The following is a 15,448-nucleotide window of genomic DNA, read 5'->3' as shown; positions in this document are numbered from 1 at the left end:
GGTTCCTCTTGATGCTGGACAGCTTGCCCTGAGGGACTCATTGCTTTCTAGAGAAATCAGAACTTCCCCCGCCTTTGGTTTGAGCATCTTGGTGTGGCAATGGCTCCACCTGCTGGCCATGCTGAGCTCCTACCGCTCTGTTTGGTTCAATTGCCTCCATGTTGGGTTTCTCTACCCTGCAGCCCGGCCCTTCAAACAGCCTAGTCCAGAGGATTCCATACATGAAGCTCTTTTAATTATAGACGGTGACGATTGGAGGGCACTTGAAAGATATTTTCAAGTCGAAAGCCTATGGCATAATTACAAACTGAGGCCCTGAGAGGGGAGGTAGCTTGCCCGAATCACCTGGAATTCAGAAGTCCTGAATCCAAAGCTTTCCCCACTCTTGTGCTGGGACCTCAGGGTTCCTGCAGTTGGCTGTCCTGAAGCTGGTGAGGTCAGGGTCAGGATAGGTCGGGGGCTTCGTGTCTGGGACATTTCCTCAGGGGGTGCTTTCCCAGGTCTGGGCAGCCAAGCAAGTCCCCGGACCTTGGTTCCCTCTGCTCTGCCTGCAGTCAGCTCTGGAGAATTAACCCTGGACTGTTACACAGTTCACTGTGCAAAAATGTACCTAGATATATCTTCTGCTAGATTTTCATTTCATGGAAAAAGAGGACTGTCCCCTAAGTCTGGATATGTGTGTTGGTGACAGAGTGTCCCCCTGGTTTTTCCCTTGAAAACGCTTTATAATAATGCAGAACAATTATATATAGAAATAAACTGCACAATAAAGGCAACGTGCTTGAACCATCCCCAAACCATTTCTCTTCCCAGCCTGTGGAAAAACTGTCTTCCACTAAACTGGAAAGGTTGGGGCCCATTGGACTGCAGAGATGGGATCAAGAATGGCCACAGCTGGGAGCAGGGCACTAATAGTGACAGTAGGGGGATCAAGTGGAATTCAAAAGGATGTTTTGAAGGTAGAGTAGGTAGGACTTGCTCCATCATTTATTCCTTCAAATGATAATAACAATAATCATGGCTAACATGTATTGAATACTGACTGTATCAAAATTGAGATGCTGTATCAAAATTTAAGTAGTGTATTTTTGGTTTAGTAGCCACAGAACCCCTGTGAAGTAGGTACCATGATCTCAGAAAAAGAAATGGAAACTCCCTGAGAGTAACAAGGGACTATGCTAGGGACTCGGCGGCAGAGGCAAAGATGAACAAGATGTGAGTTTGAACTCACAGATTTTTCTTGGCTGTGCGGTGCCGCCTACTGGCGGGATGCTAGTCCCCAACCCGGGATCAAACCCACTCACCCCAGCCTGCTGTGGAAGCATGGAGTCTTAACAGCTGGACTGCCAGGCAGTCCCAAACCCACAGTTTTAAATCTTGGGGTGAATACAAGTGCATTCAAACAGACAAATACAAACAAAGACAGAACTTCCCTGGTGGTCCGGTGATTAAGAATTCACCTGCCATTGCCAGGGGACATGGCTTCAATCCCTGACCCAGGAAGATTCCTCCTGCCACGGGGCAACTAAGCACATGTGCCGAAGCTACTAAGCCAGGCTCTGGAGTCTGCGAGCCGCAGCTGCTGAGCCCACAGGCCACAACTACTGAAGCCCTGGGCTCCGCAGCTAGGGAAGCCACCGCAACGGCAAGCCCTGGCTCCAAGACAACCCTGCCCGCTGCCACGAGACGGAGTCCGCGTGTAGCAGTGAAGACCCAGCGCAGCCGAAATAAACAAATGTCCGGCAGAGAGGGAGAAGTAACGTGAGAAAAGATTAAATGAGGCGCCCTGGACCCAGAGGCGGGCAGGCCCCCTTCCAGCAGGGGAGAGCAGGGGCTGGCTGGTCACGGCCAGGCGACGGCTGAGTGGGGCTGTAAAAATGGCTGAGAAGGTCTGAGGCTGATAGAAACGCATGCATTCGTGTATGTGGAGATGGGGATACAGGGAGGTAAAAGGTCCTTGCAAAACACTGTCTTCTGGGCCTCCCCTGGCGGTCCAGGGGTTGAGACTCTGCTGGACCACTGCAGGGTCTGCGGGTCTACCCCTGGTTGAAGGACTAGTATCTCATCAGCCCCATGGCGCTATCAAAAAAGAAAAAACAAAACAAAACACTGTGTATTCAGTCTAACGGTTACCAGAGGGGAAAGAAGGGGGAGGGATAAACTGGAAGCCTGGGATTGACATATACACACTACTTGTATGGAATAGATGACTAGTAAGTCCGTGTACAATGAAGTGACATATACACACTACATGTATGGAATAGATGACTAGTAAGTCCGTGTACAATGAAGTGAAAGTGGTAGTCACTCAGTCGTGTATGACTCTCTGCAACCCCATGGACTGTAGCCCGACAGGCTCCTCTGTCCATGGAATTTTCCAGGCAAGAATACTGGCGTGGGTAACCATTCGCTTCTCCAGGGGATCTTCCCGAACCAAGGATCGAATCCAAGTCTTCCATATTGCAGGCAGATTCTTTACCATCTGAACCACCAGGGAAGCCCAATAGGTCCTCATTAGGGACCTATTCAATAGGGGATGCTACTCAATACTCTGCAATGACCTATGTGGGAAAAGAATCTTTTAAAAAAGAGTGGAGATAACTGATTCATCTGGCTGTACATCTGAAACAACATTGTAAATCAACTTTACTCCAATTAAAAAAAATTTTTTAAGAAAGAAATTAACTATTGTATGTGACAAATAAAAAGTGCTTTGAAGTCCCAGGAAAACAAAACAAAACACTGTTTTCCAGTGTGGCAGAGGAGTAGGAGGTATGAAGGGAAGTCAAATACCAAAAAGATGTGTATCACGGTTTGTGTAGGGCATTTAATGCCTGACCACAGGCATAAATTAGATGTATTCAATAAAAAGAGTCACTGCAGAGTTTCCATTTATTCACAGATCTATTCATTTATTCAACAGTTTTCTGAGTGCTTATTTTAAGCCAGGTACTATGCCAGGCACCTGGGATAAGACACAGTCCCTCTGCAAGTTTTTACACTGGGCAGGTGTGGAGGGAGAGATGACAGAATAATTGGAGTTGAGTGTGAGTGCTATGGTGTAGGGAGCTTTCAGGGGGAAGGGGCATGGAAGTCAAGGAAGGCTTCGCAGAGGAGGTGACATCTCAGCTGACCCCAGGGACAAGCAGGATTTAAAAAGGAGAGACGGGTGTTCTTACTAAGAAGAGGCAGACACCTTGGCCCAGGCACAAAGTGAGGGTGGTCATCCCAGAAACATGAGTGGTACTTTTAAGGCCCAAGTAAAGGATGTGATCCTTCTATCTTTTATTTCTGTGCTGAGACTTTCTATCTGCTCCTTTAAGTTATTGAGCAATGTTGTCATTGCTCAGTGAAGCACGTTTAGGACGGTTGTTTTTAAATCCTCGTCAGATAATTCCAACATCTCTGTCATCCCGTGTTGGCATCTGCTAATTACCTTTTCTCATTCAAGTTGAGATTTTCCTGGTTCTTGGCATCACGAGTGATTTTAAATTGCATCTTGGACATTTCAGGTATTGTGTTGTGAGGCTGATCTGTTTCAGCAGGGCCTGTTTCCTACTGCTCTGCTGGGGCGGGCGGGGCAGGGTAGAGGGTGACCTCCTGGTTACCGCCAGGTGGGGGTAAAAGTCCAGGGTCTCCATGCAGCCGTTGACACTTGCAGAGTGGTGGGTGTCTTATTGTTGCTGGACCAGAGCAGAAGTTCAGCAACCCCGCTAGCCTCTGCTGATATCACCTTGGTGACATGTCACTCCTTGAGTCCTGAGGTCCCGAGCCTTTGCTTTGCCTTTCAGATGTTTGTTGGATCTGTGATGTTCGGGACTTTAGCAGCACTTAACCAGAGGAAGAAGGAGAAAGTGGATCTGCTTTATCTTGTCTGGAGCTGGATGTTCATGTGAAAAGTATGAGGGAGGAGAGGACACCACCAGCGATGAAGCTGGACAGTCAGGCTGCGGGAGGCCAGCTCTTCTCAAGGCCCTCTGACACCACAGAGAAGGGAGAGTTCCCGCCATCGATAATTACTGTGTCAGGAAGTAAAACCAAGAACATTTCAATCTTTTCATTAATTCATTTAAAAAGAATCATCTCACTGAGTATAGAAATATACACATTTTAATGGAAAATAATTATACTTTCCAAAACAAAAACAAGTCACAGAGGAGAGGCATTATTTCACAATTTGGTAAATTTCTCCAATATCTGCTTAATACAAACTGCTGATTCTCTTAAATGTTTCTATGTTCAATCTGTGGTCACATTACATGTTACGTGGCCTCTGGAACACTCCGCTGTGCTATACTGATGGAAGAAAAAAAAGTGAAAGAAGGCAAATAATGTTTAATTATCATGAAAATAATGTTCACCTTAGTGACCCCTTTGGAAAGGTCTTGAGGAACCTCAGGGAGACCGTGGATCACACTTTGAGAACTGCTGCTCAGGAATTCCCTTTTTCAGGATCCACTAACCCCTGTGGCTACTAAACACTTGAGATGCGGCCAGTGTGAAGGAAGAACAGAGCTTCCCATTTTATTTAATTTTAATTAAGTCAGCTGGAACAATATAAATTTTGTTAATCTTGTTATTTTGGTAGGAATTCATTTTTAGTTTACCCTTGGAAAGTGAACATCTGAATTGAGGTATGCTGTACATATGAAATAAAGGTCAGATTTTGAAGACTTAGGAGAAAAAGTAAGAAATTTCATTAATAGTCCTTATACTGGGCTTATGCTGCTATGATAAGATTTTGAATATATTGGATTATATAAAACGTATTTTTAAAATTCATTTCACCTGTTTTTTAAGAACCTTTAAAAATGTGGCTACATTAAAATGTAAAGTTACTAGACTTCTCTTCTGGTCCAGCAGTGAAGAATCCACCTGCCAATGCAGGGGACGCAGGTTCGATCCCTGATCGGGGAAGATTCCACACGCCCCAGGGCGACTAAGCCCCAGCACCATGACTGCTGAGCCTGAGCTCTGCGGCCCGTGAGCCGCTACTACTGAAGCGTCCGCACGCTATGAAGATGCAGCAAGGCCAAAAAAAAAGCAAATAAGTAAATTTTCTGTGAATAGTTACTTATGTAGCTCATATTACATTTCTAGTGCTGGGCGATACTGCTGTAAATGAATCTAGATGATGAAAGCTTATATTACTTATTTTGAAAGTAATGTAGAGCTACTGACAGGTTCCAAGAAGGGAAGTGACATAATCAGATGTGTATTTTGGAAAGCTCACCCTGGCAGAAGTATGGGACATGGATCAGGAGGAACTAGTTAGGAGGTGACTGCACTCGCGATGATAGGGAAAGCGTACGGCCTGAAGGAAATGGCAGGAAGAGTGGTCTTAGGAACAGTCATGGCATCGTGGTTACGTAGGGGAAGAGCATCCTTGTTCTTAGGAGCTGTTTTGTTGTTTAGTCACTCAGTTGCGTCCGACTCCCTTGTAACCGCATAGACTGTAGCCCGCCAGGCTCCTCTGTCATTGGATTTTCCAGGCAAGAATATGGGAGTGGCTTGCCATTTCCCACTTCAGGGTGCGATCCAGCGATCAAACCTGCGCCTCACACATTGCAGGTGGATTCCTTACCACTGAGCCCCCAGGAAGGCTAAACATTTTAGGAAACAGATGCAGAGCTCTATAGGGATGAGTGTCCTAATATCTGCAACTTTCTTTCTTTGTCATCTATCAATACATTTTATTTATTTTTAATTTAATTTTTATATTGGAGTCTAGTTGATTTACAATGTTGTGTTAGTTTCAGGTACACAACAAAGAATATACCCACGTATACCCACTCTTTCAGATTCTTTCCCTGTAACTTACTTTCAAATCCACTGTATTTACATAGAAACTTTGCACGCGCACACACACCGTACATCTGCGAGAGAATGGCAGATAGCATCTGAATGTTATTACAAGAAGACATAAACCTAAGGGAAGAGAAGCAGGGAGAGAAAGCAAACGCGACACGAAATATCAGCAATCGTGAACTTAAATCCAGTCAATAGGGGATCGTTTTACTCCTCTTTTAACTTCTCTATATTTTGACATTTTTCAAAACAAAAGATGGAAAAAAGAAAGAACCTTAGCATGGTGGTTGGATATGAGAAAAAGGGGAAAAGGCAGCGACAAATGATCTTCTGTTTCTTGGAGGACAACAGAGTGGACGCGTTGTCATTCTTGAGACTGAAACACAGGAGGAGGACCGAACTCGCAGGCTGAGGGTGCGTGCAGCCCAGATCCACGGACTCCAAGGGGCCTCTGGGCTCCAACCGAGGGTGTGTGAGGGGCTCCCTCAGTGGCTCAGTGGGTAAAGAGTCAGCCTGCAATGAGGAGACACAGGAGACGCAGGTGCGATCCCTGGGTCGGGAAGATCCCCTGGAGGAGGGCCTGGCAACCCACTCCAGTATCCTTGCCTGGAGAGTCCCATGGACAGAGTAGCCTGGCGGGCTACAGTCCATGGGGTCGCAGAGACTCAGACACGACTGAGCGACTAAGCATGTCTGCACACACACAGCGGGTGCACAAGCTGAAGGTTCTGAGAGGGAACTTGGCTAGAGACACAGACTTGGATGACTTTAAAATTTAGATGTAATTGAGGGGGAGTTCCACGCTGTCAAGGTGTGTGTGGAGATTGAGAGGAGGCGGGTGTTGGGATGGAACTCTGGGGAGCACTGACTTTTTAGGGTCAGCCAAGAAGGCTGCCATGGTAGCCAGCATCCAGGCTGGCCCCCAGTGCCGTCTCCGATCTTCATACTGGTGTGTGGTCCTCCCTGATGTTGTACCAGGGTCGGGCAGTGTGACAAGGGAGGAAGTGATAGGACGGCACCGCTGAGATCTCAGCCACATGTGCGCATTTTCCTTGGAGCCACCTCCCCGTCACCAGCAGTCCTGTGCAGAGGCCCACGTGCGAAGAACTGAGACCTCCTGCCCAGAGCCATGTGAGGCAGCCTGAAGAGCATCTTCATGAATGAATAATGAGTGAGATTGCATATCAAGAGAAGGCCCAAGTCAAAACAGCTCAGTTAAACTGCCCCAAATTCCTAACCCTCAGAAACGATGCTGTTCCAAGCTGCTAAATTTGGGGGCAATTCATTATGCAGCAACAAATAACTAATAAGGATGCCTCAAATGGAGACTTAAAAGGATGGTCAAGGAGACATGCAAATGTTAAGCCTGACACTGCCCACTCTAGCCGGTAACCCTTTGCATAAATTATTTTATGACAGGAGGCCCTGGGGTTATAAGGAACCAGGGAAGAGATTATTTCATGGAGGAAGTTCTGTTATTCAGTATCAAATGCCACCAAACGATGGAGAAGTGGAATTTTCAACAAAGGGGTGATTGGTAAGCTTGGTGAAAGCAATCAGTGGGGTGTGGGAGGGCAGAAACCAGGTTATAGTAGACTGAAGAGTAAGTAAGGATAAAAGCTAGAATTTTTCCATTATCATACTTAATTGAGCGGGGGAACCCCTTACGATAAGTACCAAACGCCCATTTTAGGGATGAGAAATCCGGGGTCACGTTGCTACTATGTGGTAAAATCTGGACGCCTCTGCCCCAGAAGCTTGTTAAAGAATTCTAACTACATTTGTGACTCTTTCTGGGAAGAGAGCAGATAAATTCCGTTTCTGTAGCCTCGTCCCATTTCCAGTGATGTTCTTGAATCAGAACAATTTTGGTGCCCCTGCCAGCTGCCCAGCTGGGATGGATGCTCCTCTGTCTTTCTGCCTAACTCCCGACTTGGGAAGAGAACTGACAAATTAAAGAGAGTGAAGAGCCTTTCTTTCGTACATCCATAGCTATTTATTGAGCTCTTTATAAGAGCTGCAGCTACCGGCCAGCCTTCACAGATGAGAAAGGGCTCCCAAAGTGATGTTTTACATATGAAGCCAGACCTCCATAAGCAAAAGAAAACCTTCTTTATCTTCCTGGAGAAGAGGCCCTACCCAAGGTTGAATAAAGCACAGCAGATTCAGCAACTGCAGCATCAACAAAATTGAAGCAATCAGAGTAATCATTCAGCAGTGATTAATAGCAACAACTCTTGCCTCTCATACATGAAGCTATAGATACGTAGCTATTTCTAGCTCTAAATCTGTTTTAATGTCTTGGGTCTTCAGTCAATCAATTCACCTTCCTATGACCCACACTGCCTCCCTTACAGAAAGATTTCCTGAGAAACTTTTGCCCTAGAGGTAGAACCACTTCAGACCAGCTTGAGCTGCATTAAGTGACCACCCGGTGTCATGGATTGCCTCCCTGGCTTTGGAATCAGACAGGCCCGCCCTGGGAGTCCAGCTCTGAATGGGCTGTGTGACTTTGAGTGGATCACTTTTTTTTTTTACATCTTTCACTTCTAGGTTCCTCATCTGGAAAAAAAATGGAGATAATATGATCTACCTCCTACCATGACTGTTAGGGGAAACACTGACTGACACCACCCACTCTGGCCCATAACCATTTATTTGCATGAATTATTTTGACAGCAGGTCCTGGAAAGGAACATGGTATTACCTAACAAGCCACCACCAACCGGAAGAATTTGGGAAAGGTCAAAAGGAGATGATAGTCCATGTGTGCTACCAACCTCCCAGAATCCTCTTTGCTGGAGTCCATCTTGGCTGAGCAATGTACACACGACTAGGAAGGTCTGAGTCAGAATGATTAGCCGGAGACAACCTGGAAACTAACCCCACAACCATAAAACCCAAGGCTGGGAGCCACGTGGCGGAGCGGTCCTCCCGGCTTCCCTTACCTCCCACACTCTCCACCCCGGCTCCCCTCCCGCTGGAGTCTCTTGCTTTGTCAGCGTGTGTCGGGCTCCTCGGACAGCTTGTCTCTGAGTGTTAGACAGAAGCCCACTCTCGGGTCCTAGAAGGGGTTCCCCTTCCTGCAACGTGACCACAAATACAACAGGAAGAAAAAAAAGTATGCGAAAATAGGACTGCCCTATTTCTTCACGCTAAGTGGGGCAGGAGTCATCTCAGAGGCCGTCTCGGGCCGTCTCATCCCAGTGGCTCATGTGTTGAGGAGGACGCGCCGGTAAACTTCCGTGGCTGAGACGAGCAGCTGGGCCGCCCTATGCCCCGCCGTCTCCTTAGCTCCTCTGACTCAGGACTGAGAACAGCCCGGCCTGGAGGCATTGGTTCAAAGAGCTAAGTGTATCTGTGTGATTAAGTAACAGGAAGCTGATGTTTTCAGGGAACGGTGGAGAAGAGTAGACATGTGGAGGAGAAGGCTCTTAGGAAGGGAAAATGGCTGCAGGCAGGGCTCCGGGTAGCAAAAGAGCCGGGGGAGGAGGCACGGGGCCGGGGGAGGCGGAGAGCTTCGCTGCGGTGAGCTCCAGCTACTGCGTCCTCCAGGTGGCGCTATAACTTCCTGTCTTCCTCTTGACCTTCAGGGAAAGTCTTCCACTCAAAATGGCCCTGTGCTCTGGGGGCTTAGGGACAGAAGGAAGGGAAGGGTTCAACTTGCTCTGAGAATAAGAGGACGCAGGAAAATAACCTTGAATTCAGCTTGAGCAGGAATTCATAAGAAACCTGGACCGTGAAAATGTCAGCCCATCCATCCCCCAAGAATCCTTGGCAATCTTGGGGAGGACGTGGACAGCCCACAAAATTTGGTCTGGGGGCTTGGGCTCTTTAAGAAAAACATGTTCTAAGAAGGCTGGCAAAAATCACATTACATCAGGATTAAATGAGAGAATGTACAGAAACCAATTAGCTCAGAGCCCAACCCGTGATCAGCACTCAACTAAAGGTAGTGTCCTATTATGATTTAATGGGCAATTTCCTCTTTTCTTCACCATTTTGAACTTCAAGGACTCACAGTCTACTTGAAAATTATGATATAGTCATTCATTTATTCTACAAACATTTATCAACTCCCTCCTATGTAGCAGTCAATTTAAATAACTTCAGGCAGTAGGGATGGTCCTAGCTCATCTATTTGGGCTTAGTATGTGCTAAGTGCTTTGTTAGGTGCTTTACCTGGCTTGTTTCATTTAATTCTCATGACAATCCTAGGGAAAGTTGAAAGTGTTAGTCGCTCAGTTGTGTCTGACTCTTTTTGACCCCATGAACAGTAGCCTGCCAGGATCCTCTGTCCATGGAAGTTTCCAGGCAAGAATACTAGGGTAGCCATTTCCTTCTCCAGAGAATCTTCCCGACCCAGGGATCAAACCCAGGTATCCTACAATTGTAGGTGGAAACTCTACCATCTGAGCCACTAAAGATGCCCAATCCTAGGGGAGAACCTAGGATTATATTCCTACTTTATAAACGAGCAGGCTGAGGCCCAGTGAGGTTAAGGGACTTGCCCAGACCACATAGCTAGCCAGTGGGAGGGGCAAGGTTTGAACTCAGGCAGGTGGGTTTCAGTGCGTTCTTTAAAACTCCATACTGCACTGTTTTTGAATGCACCTGACACGTGTGAGTTATGGCGCACGAGGGGGAGGGATCATGAGTGAAAGGTCTTGGGGAGATAAGCCTACAATTATGGCTAGGATTTTCTTGCCATCTTTCCCCTCCTACCTCCCATCCCCCTTAACTGTCGCTGTCAAGATGCGGGTGGCACCAGCATTCTGACCCTTGCTTCTGCTCATCCCCTGGTTTAAGTTCTCCCATCCTTCCTGTGTCCACTGTTATCAAATCGACACATGAAGAGGGAGATAAGGAAAAGACCCACTGAACCAACCAAAAGATAATGAGAAGCTGACTATTTTGCCATAATGCAGCACAAGAACAATAAATAAATCAATCACTTGGGGGGGTGGGGAACGACTTTCCTATAATCAGCTATTAAAGGCTTGTACCACTTAATTAGTCTATTAATTAAAACTGTTCTCCTCCTTCCACATGTTATCAGCCTGCCAAGGCAGAGAAAACTCAAACCCCGAGGGCAGAAGATAAGAGAAGTAAGAAAGACTGGAGTGCACAGCAGATTCAAACAGCTGGGCCTGTGTGTGTTTTAAAAGCTCAGCGCTTAGTGCCCGGGGCAAATCCACCTGCTAGTATGAAGGGAACGTTTATCAAAAACCAAAAGGCTGTTGTCTTTGTTGAACAGAAAGGGGAAAAAAAATGATTTCATCTTTAAAGAGAAAAACCACCATCACCACACACAGGGATCTGTGAAGGGCAGATCCACCGGGTGTTCCCTGGGGCACCGGACACAGTGAGAAACAAACATGCTTCCGGCAAAGGCAGCATTATCAGAAGACTCTGGAGCAAGGGGACTGTGCCCTGATGCTGGCGCATGAGCTTCTTAGGGAACTCACACGCACTGAGTTCCTACTATGTGCCAGGCACCACCTGTGTTCTCCGTGTCTGTAACATCATGTTTTGATGATGACTTCAGTGACATTCTTAGAGTGCCCTAGAGTTGCTTTTCTGCACTCAGCTGCTCAGTCACGTCCAACTCTTTGTGACCCTCTGTCCATGGTGATTCTCCAGACAAGAATACTGGAGGAGGTTGCCACTCCCTCTTCCAGGGGATCTTCCCCACCCAGGGATTGAACCCACATCTCTTGTGTCTCCTGCATTGGCGGGTGGATTCTTTACCACTGCGCCACCAGGGGAGCCCAGCATATTTCTGGAAGTCCCCAGAAAGGCACCTCCTATGAGCCCTTACAGCTGTGGGCACACAGCAGCCACTCAGCGCTTCCCCTTCTGTTCTGGCTCTCGGTGGTCCATGCCCGCTGCCCACCGTGAGCTCAGAAAAGCCTCCCGTCGCCGCAGTGGCTGACCGTGTCAAGCAAACTCAAAGGGCCCAAGAACTTACAAGTCACCCTAGAGCAGCTCAGCTAGACTCTGAGTCCCGCAGCTCTCTCCACGCTCCTGGGAGCACCACGGCCTTCGGACTCCTCTCCTGCCCTTTCCAGCCCCTCCGCCCTCCCCTGGTGACCGAACACACACATGCGTGCACGGGAATGGAGGTGAGCGGACACAGCGAGGGGCTGGAGGCAGGGTGTCCAGCAGCAGCAGCCCACCAGCAGGGCTGAGATCCTGTCTTATTGAAGGCCTCACGTCAGTCCTGTGACAGGCCGTTAGCCACCCTATGCTGCAAAGTGGGGAGACTGTCGCTGGGAGAGGGTGAGCTGCCTGCCCAGGACCCCCAGGCAGCGGCGGAGCGCTCAGGTGAGCCCAGTCAACAGCTGCTAACACGCAAAATTGAAGACACGGACGCAGGAGAGGCTCGCCAGCTTCTGGGAGCTTTAGGTCCTGCGGGGGGTCCAACTATGTGATAAAAGGGGCCTGTCAATTGAGGCTGCCCCCCCAGGGTGGGAGAAGAGGCCGAGATAGGGACAAGAGGGTCAGCTCCAAGGTCAGCTCCTCCTGAACCCAATTCTGCTGGATATCTGCTGTGACGTAATCCACTTTCTGCCAACAACTCATCACCCCGCCCCCATCCTGGGCCCCACCCCCAAAAAACCCCTTGTAGAGATGGTTGAGTGGACATACGTTAGCTGTAGGACACTCAGGATGTCAACACGTTAGAAGGGAGGGGCAGCGCTAATGTGGTGGAGAGAGCCTGGACTTGGAGCCCAGGGACAAGCTTCTGTTTCTGGTAACCAGCTAGGTGCCCTCAGGCAAATTATTTCCATTGTCCGCCTTCAGTTTCCTCATATGCAAAATGAGAAATGTCAGTCACCTCCGTCAAAATGTTACTGGGAGGATTAAGCAAAGTAATCCAATATTACTAGTATATAGATTGAACTTCAGAATTACAAAGGGCTTCTGCATAGACACCTGGCAACCCTCAGAGCAACCCAGAGTATTATTATGCCCATTTTTCAGCTGAGAAAAAATCCAAGACTCAGAAAGATTGGAACTCATTGGCAAACAGTGAGTGGTGCGATTATTCAAAAGCAGTGGGCCTGGCCCCACCACGTCTGACTTTCAGGTCCTGCAGCCCCAAGGTGTCCATCCCAGAGGCCCCCGTCTGGGCTGGGTGTCACATTCCGAGCTTTCATTCACCAGGTAAGCAGTAAAGGTCTGTGCTCCTATCTGGCACCAGGTACCATGCCCAGCATTGAGTACTCTACCGCAGCGCTCCAGGCGTGGCAGAGAGAGTGGGCGTCAGCTAAGTGAGGAGCAGTCTCTGTGATGAATATTCCAGGCGGGAAGGACACGGTGACACATGTGGAGACAGGCACAGGAGGGAAACTTGGAAGAAGGAGGAGGACACGCGTGCATGCTAAATTGCTTCACTCGTGCCCGACTCTTTGCAACCCTGTGGACTATAGCCCGCCAGGCTCCTCTGTTCATGGGATTCTCCAGGCAAGAATACTGGAGTGGGTTTCCACGCCCTCCTCCTCCAGGGGATCTTCCCCACCCAGGGATCAAACCCGCGTCTCTTACATCTCCCGCCTTGGCAGACGGGTTCTTTAGCACTAGCGCCACCTGGGACGCCCTGATGAGTAGGACATAGCCTCACAAACCAGGGAAGGGGGTTCTCACCTGAACGTGGGGAAGAGCTGGATCTTTGAAGCACAAAGCGGGAGAGGGAAGCAGAGAGAAAGGAGGCCAGAGGGTTAGCGAGGGCCAGAGCCTGGAGGCTGAGAGCTGGGTGAAGGACTTTGGACCTCGTCCTTAATAAACGCAGAGCTGCCTGAGTGCTTTCAGCAGGGAAGTGAATGATATTTTTGGAAGATCTTCTGGCTGGGATGTGGAGACTGGATCTGAGCCTGGTGAGACTGGAGGCAGGTAGGCCAGCTAGGATGGAGACAGACACAGGAATTGAAGCAAGAAATAATGGTGGTCTGAGCTTGGGACGGGGCCATGGAGATGGAGAGAAGGGCGATCTCTGAAATAGACTGAGGGCATGGTGACTGATGGGGGACGTGAAAGAAGGGGGAGAAGGGAGGGGAAGGAGTCAAGCATGACACAAGCTTGTATCTGGCCTGTGCAACTGATGAGCGAAGGTTTCCCTTATTTGACAAGGGGGCATTTGGGACAGAATATCTGCTATTTGTCAGGTGTATCCTGCATGCTCCTGTACCCCACATTCACCCAGGGACCTGTAAATTATGTCTGTCTTGCCCAGAGGAGAAGCAATGGATGAAAAGGTCCTGCTAACTTGAGAATGCCTGAAGAACTATGGACGGAGGTTCATAACATTGTACAGGAGGCAGTGTCAAAACCATCCCCAAGAAAAAGGAATAAAAGGCACAATGGTATCAATATCAATAACCTCAGATATGCAGATAACACCACCCTTACGGCAGAAAACAAAGAGGAACTCAAGAGCCTCTTGACAAAGGTGAAAGAGGAGAGTGAAAAAGCTGGCTTAAAACTCAACATTCAGAAAATGAAAATCATGGCATCCAGTCCCATCCCTTCATGGCAAATAGATGGGGAAACAATGGAAACAGTGACAGACTTTATTTTGGGAGCTCCAAAATCACTGCGAATGGTGACTGCTGCCATGAAATTAAAAGACACTTGCTCCTTGGAAGAAAAGCTATGACTAACCTAGACAGCATATGAAAAAGCAGAGACATTATTTTGCCAACAAAGGTCCATAATAGTGAAAACTATGGTTTTTCCAGTAATCATGCACGTATGTGAGAGTTGGACCGTAGAGAAGGCTGAGCACTGAAGAACTGACGCTTTTGAACTGTGATGCTGGAGAAGAGTCCTGAGAGACCCTTGGACTGCAAGGAGATCCAACCAGTCCATCCTAAAGGAGATCAGTCCTGGGTGTTTATTGGAAGGAATGATGCTAAAGCTGAAGCTCCAATACTTTGGCCACTGGATGCCAAGAACCGACTCATTAGAAGAGACCCTAATGCTGGGAAAGATTGAAGGCAGGAAGAGAAGGGGATGACAGAGGATGAGATGGTTGGATGGCATCAATGACTCAATGGACATGAGTTTGAGCAAGCTCTGGGAGATGGTGAAGGACAGGGAAGCCTGGCGAGCTGCAGTCCACGGGGTTGTGACGAGTCAGACAGGACTGAGTGACTGAACAACAACAAACTTGAGAATCCTACTCACCAGCGGCCAGGGTGTGGACGTGTGTTGGTGGTGAAGCATTTGGTATGAGGGCCATCTGGTTCTTCTGGAGCAAAGGCATTGGTTTTCCTGGGTCTCCAGCAGACCTCCTGTTCCCTCCACCCAGCTTCCCTTGATTATTTAAGAACTATTTGTCAAGGGCATACTGTGGAAAGCACCTTCATAGATGCAGAGGGAGAAACTATAAGAGTTTATAACCTAGAAGGTGCAAAGAAACAACTAATCACAAAAGTAACCACAGGTCCACAAGAATAGGATTAATAGTCATAAACAGCATAGAGAACATGTTCCCAGGAGGCCGTGGTCATAGACACTTCTGAATGGGAAAACCAGGGAGGAAGTGGTATTCAAGCTGGTTGTAAAGGAGAGGTGGAATGTCTACAGGCATAAACGTGGGATTGCAGTAGGCAGGTATTCCTGAAGGAAGAAAAAG

The sequence above is a fragment of the Moschus berezovskii genome, chromosome 17 (assembly GCF_049115385.1).
Source record: "Moschus berezovskii isolate FMDL1 chromosome 17, NW_MosBer_1.0, whole genome shotgun sequence".
Lineage (NCBI taxonomy): Eukaryota > Metazoa > Chordata > Mammalia > Artiodactyla > Moschidae > Moschus > Moschus berezovskii.
Note: the sequence above shows the minus strand (reverse complement) of the source record.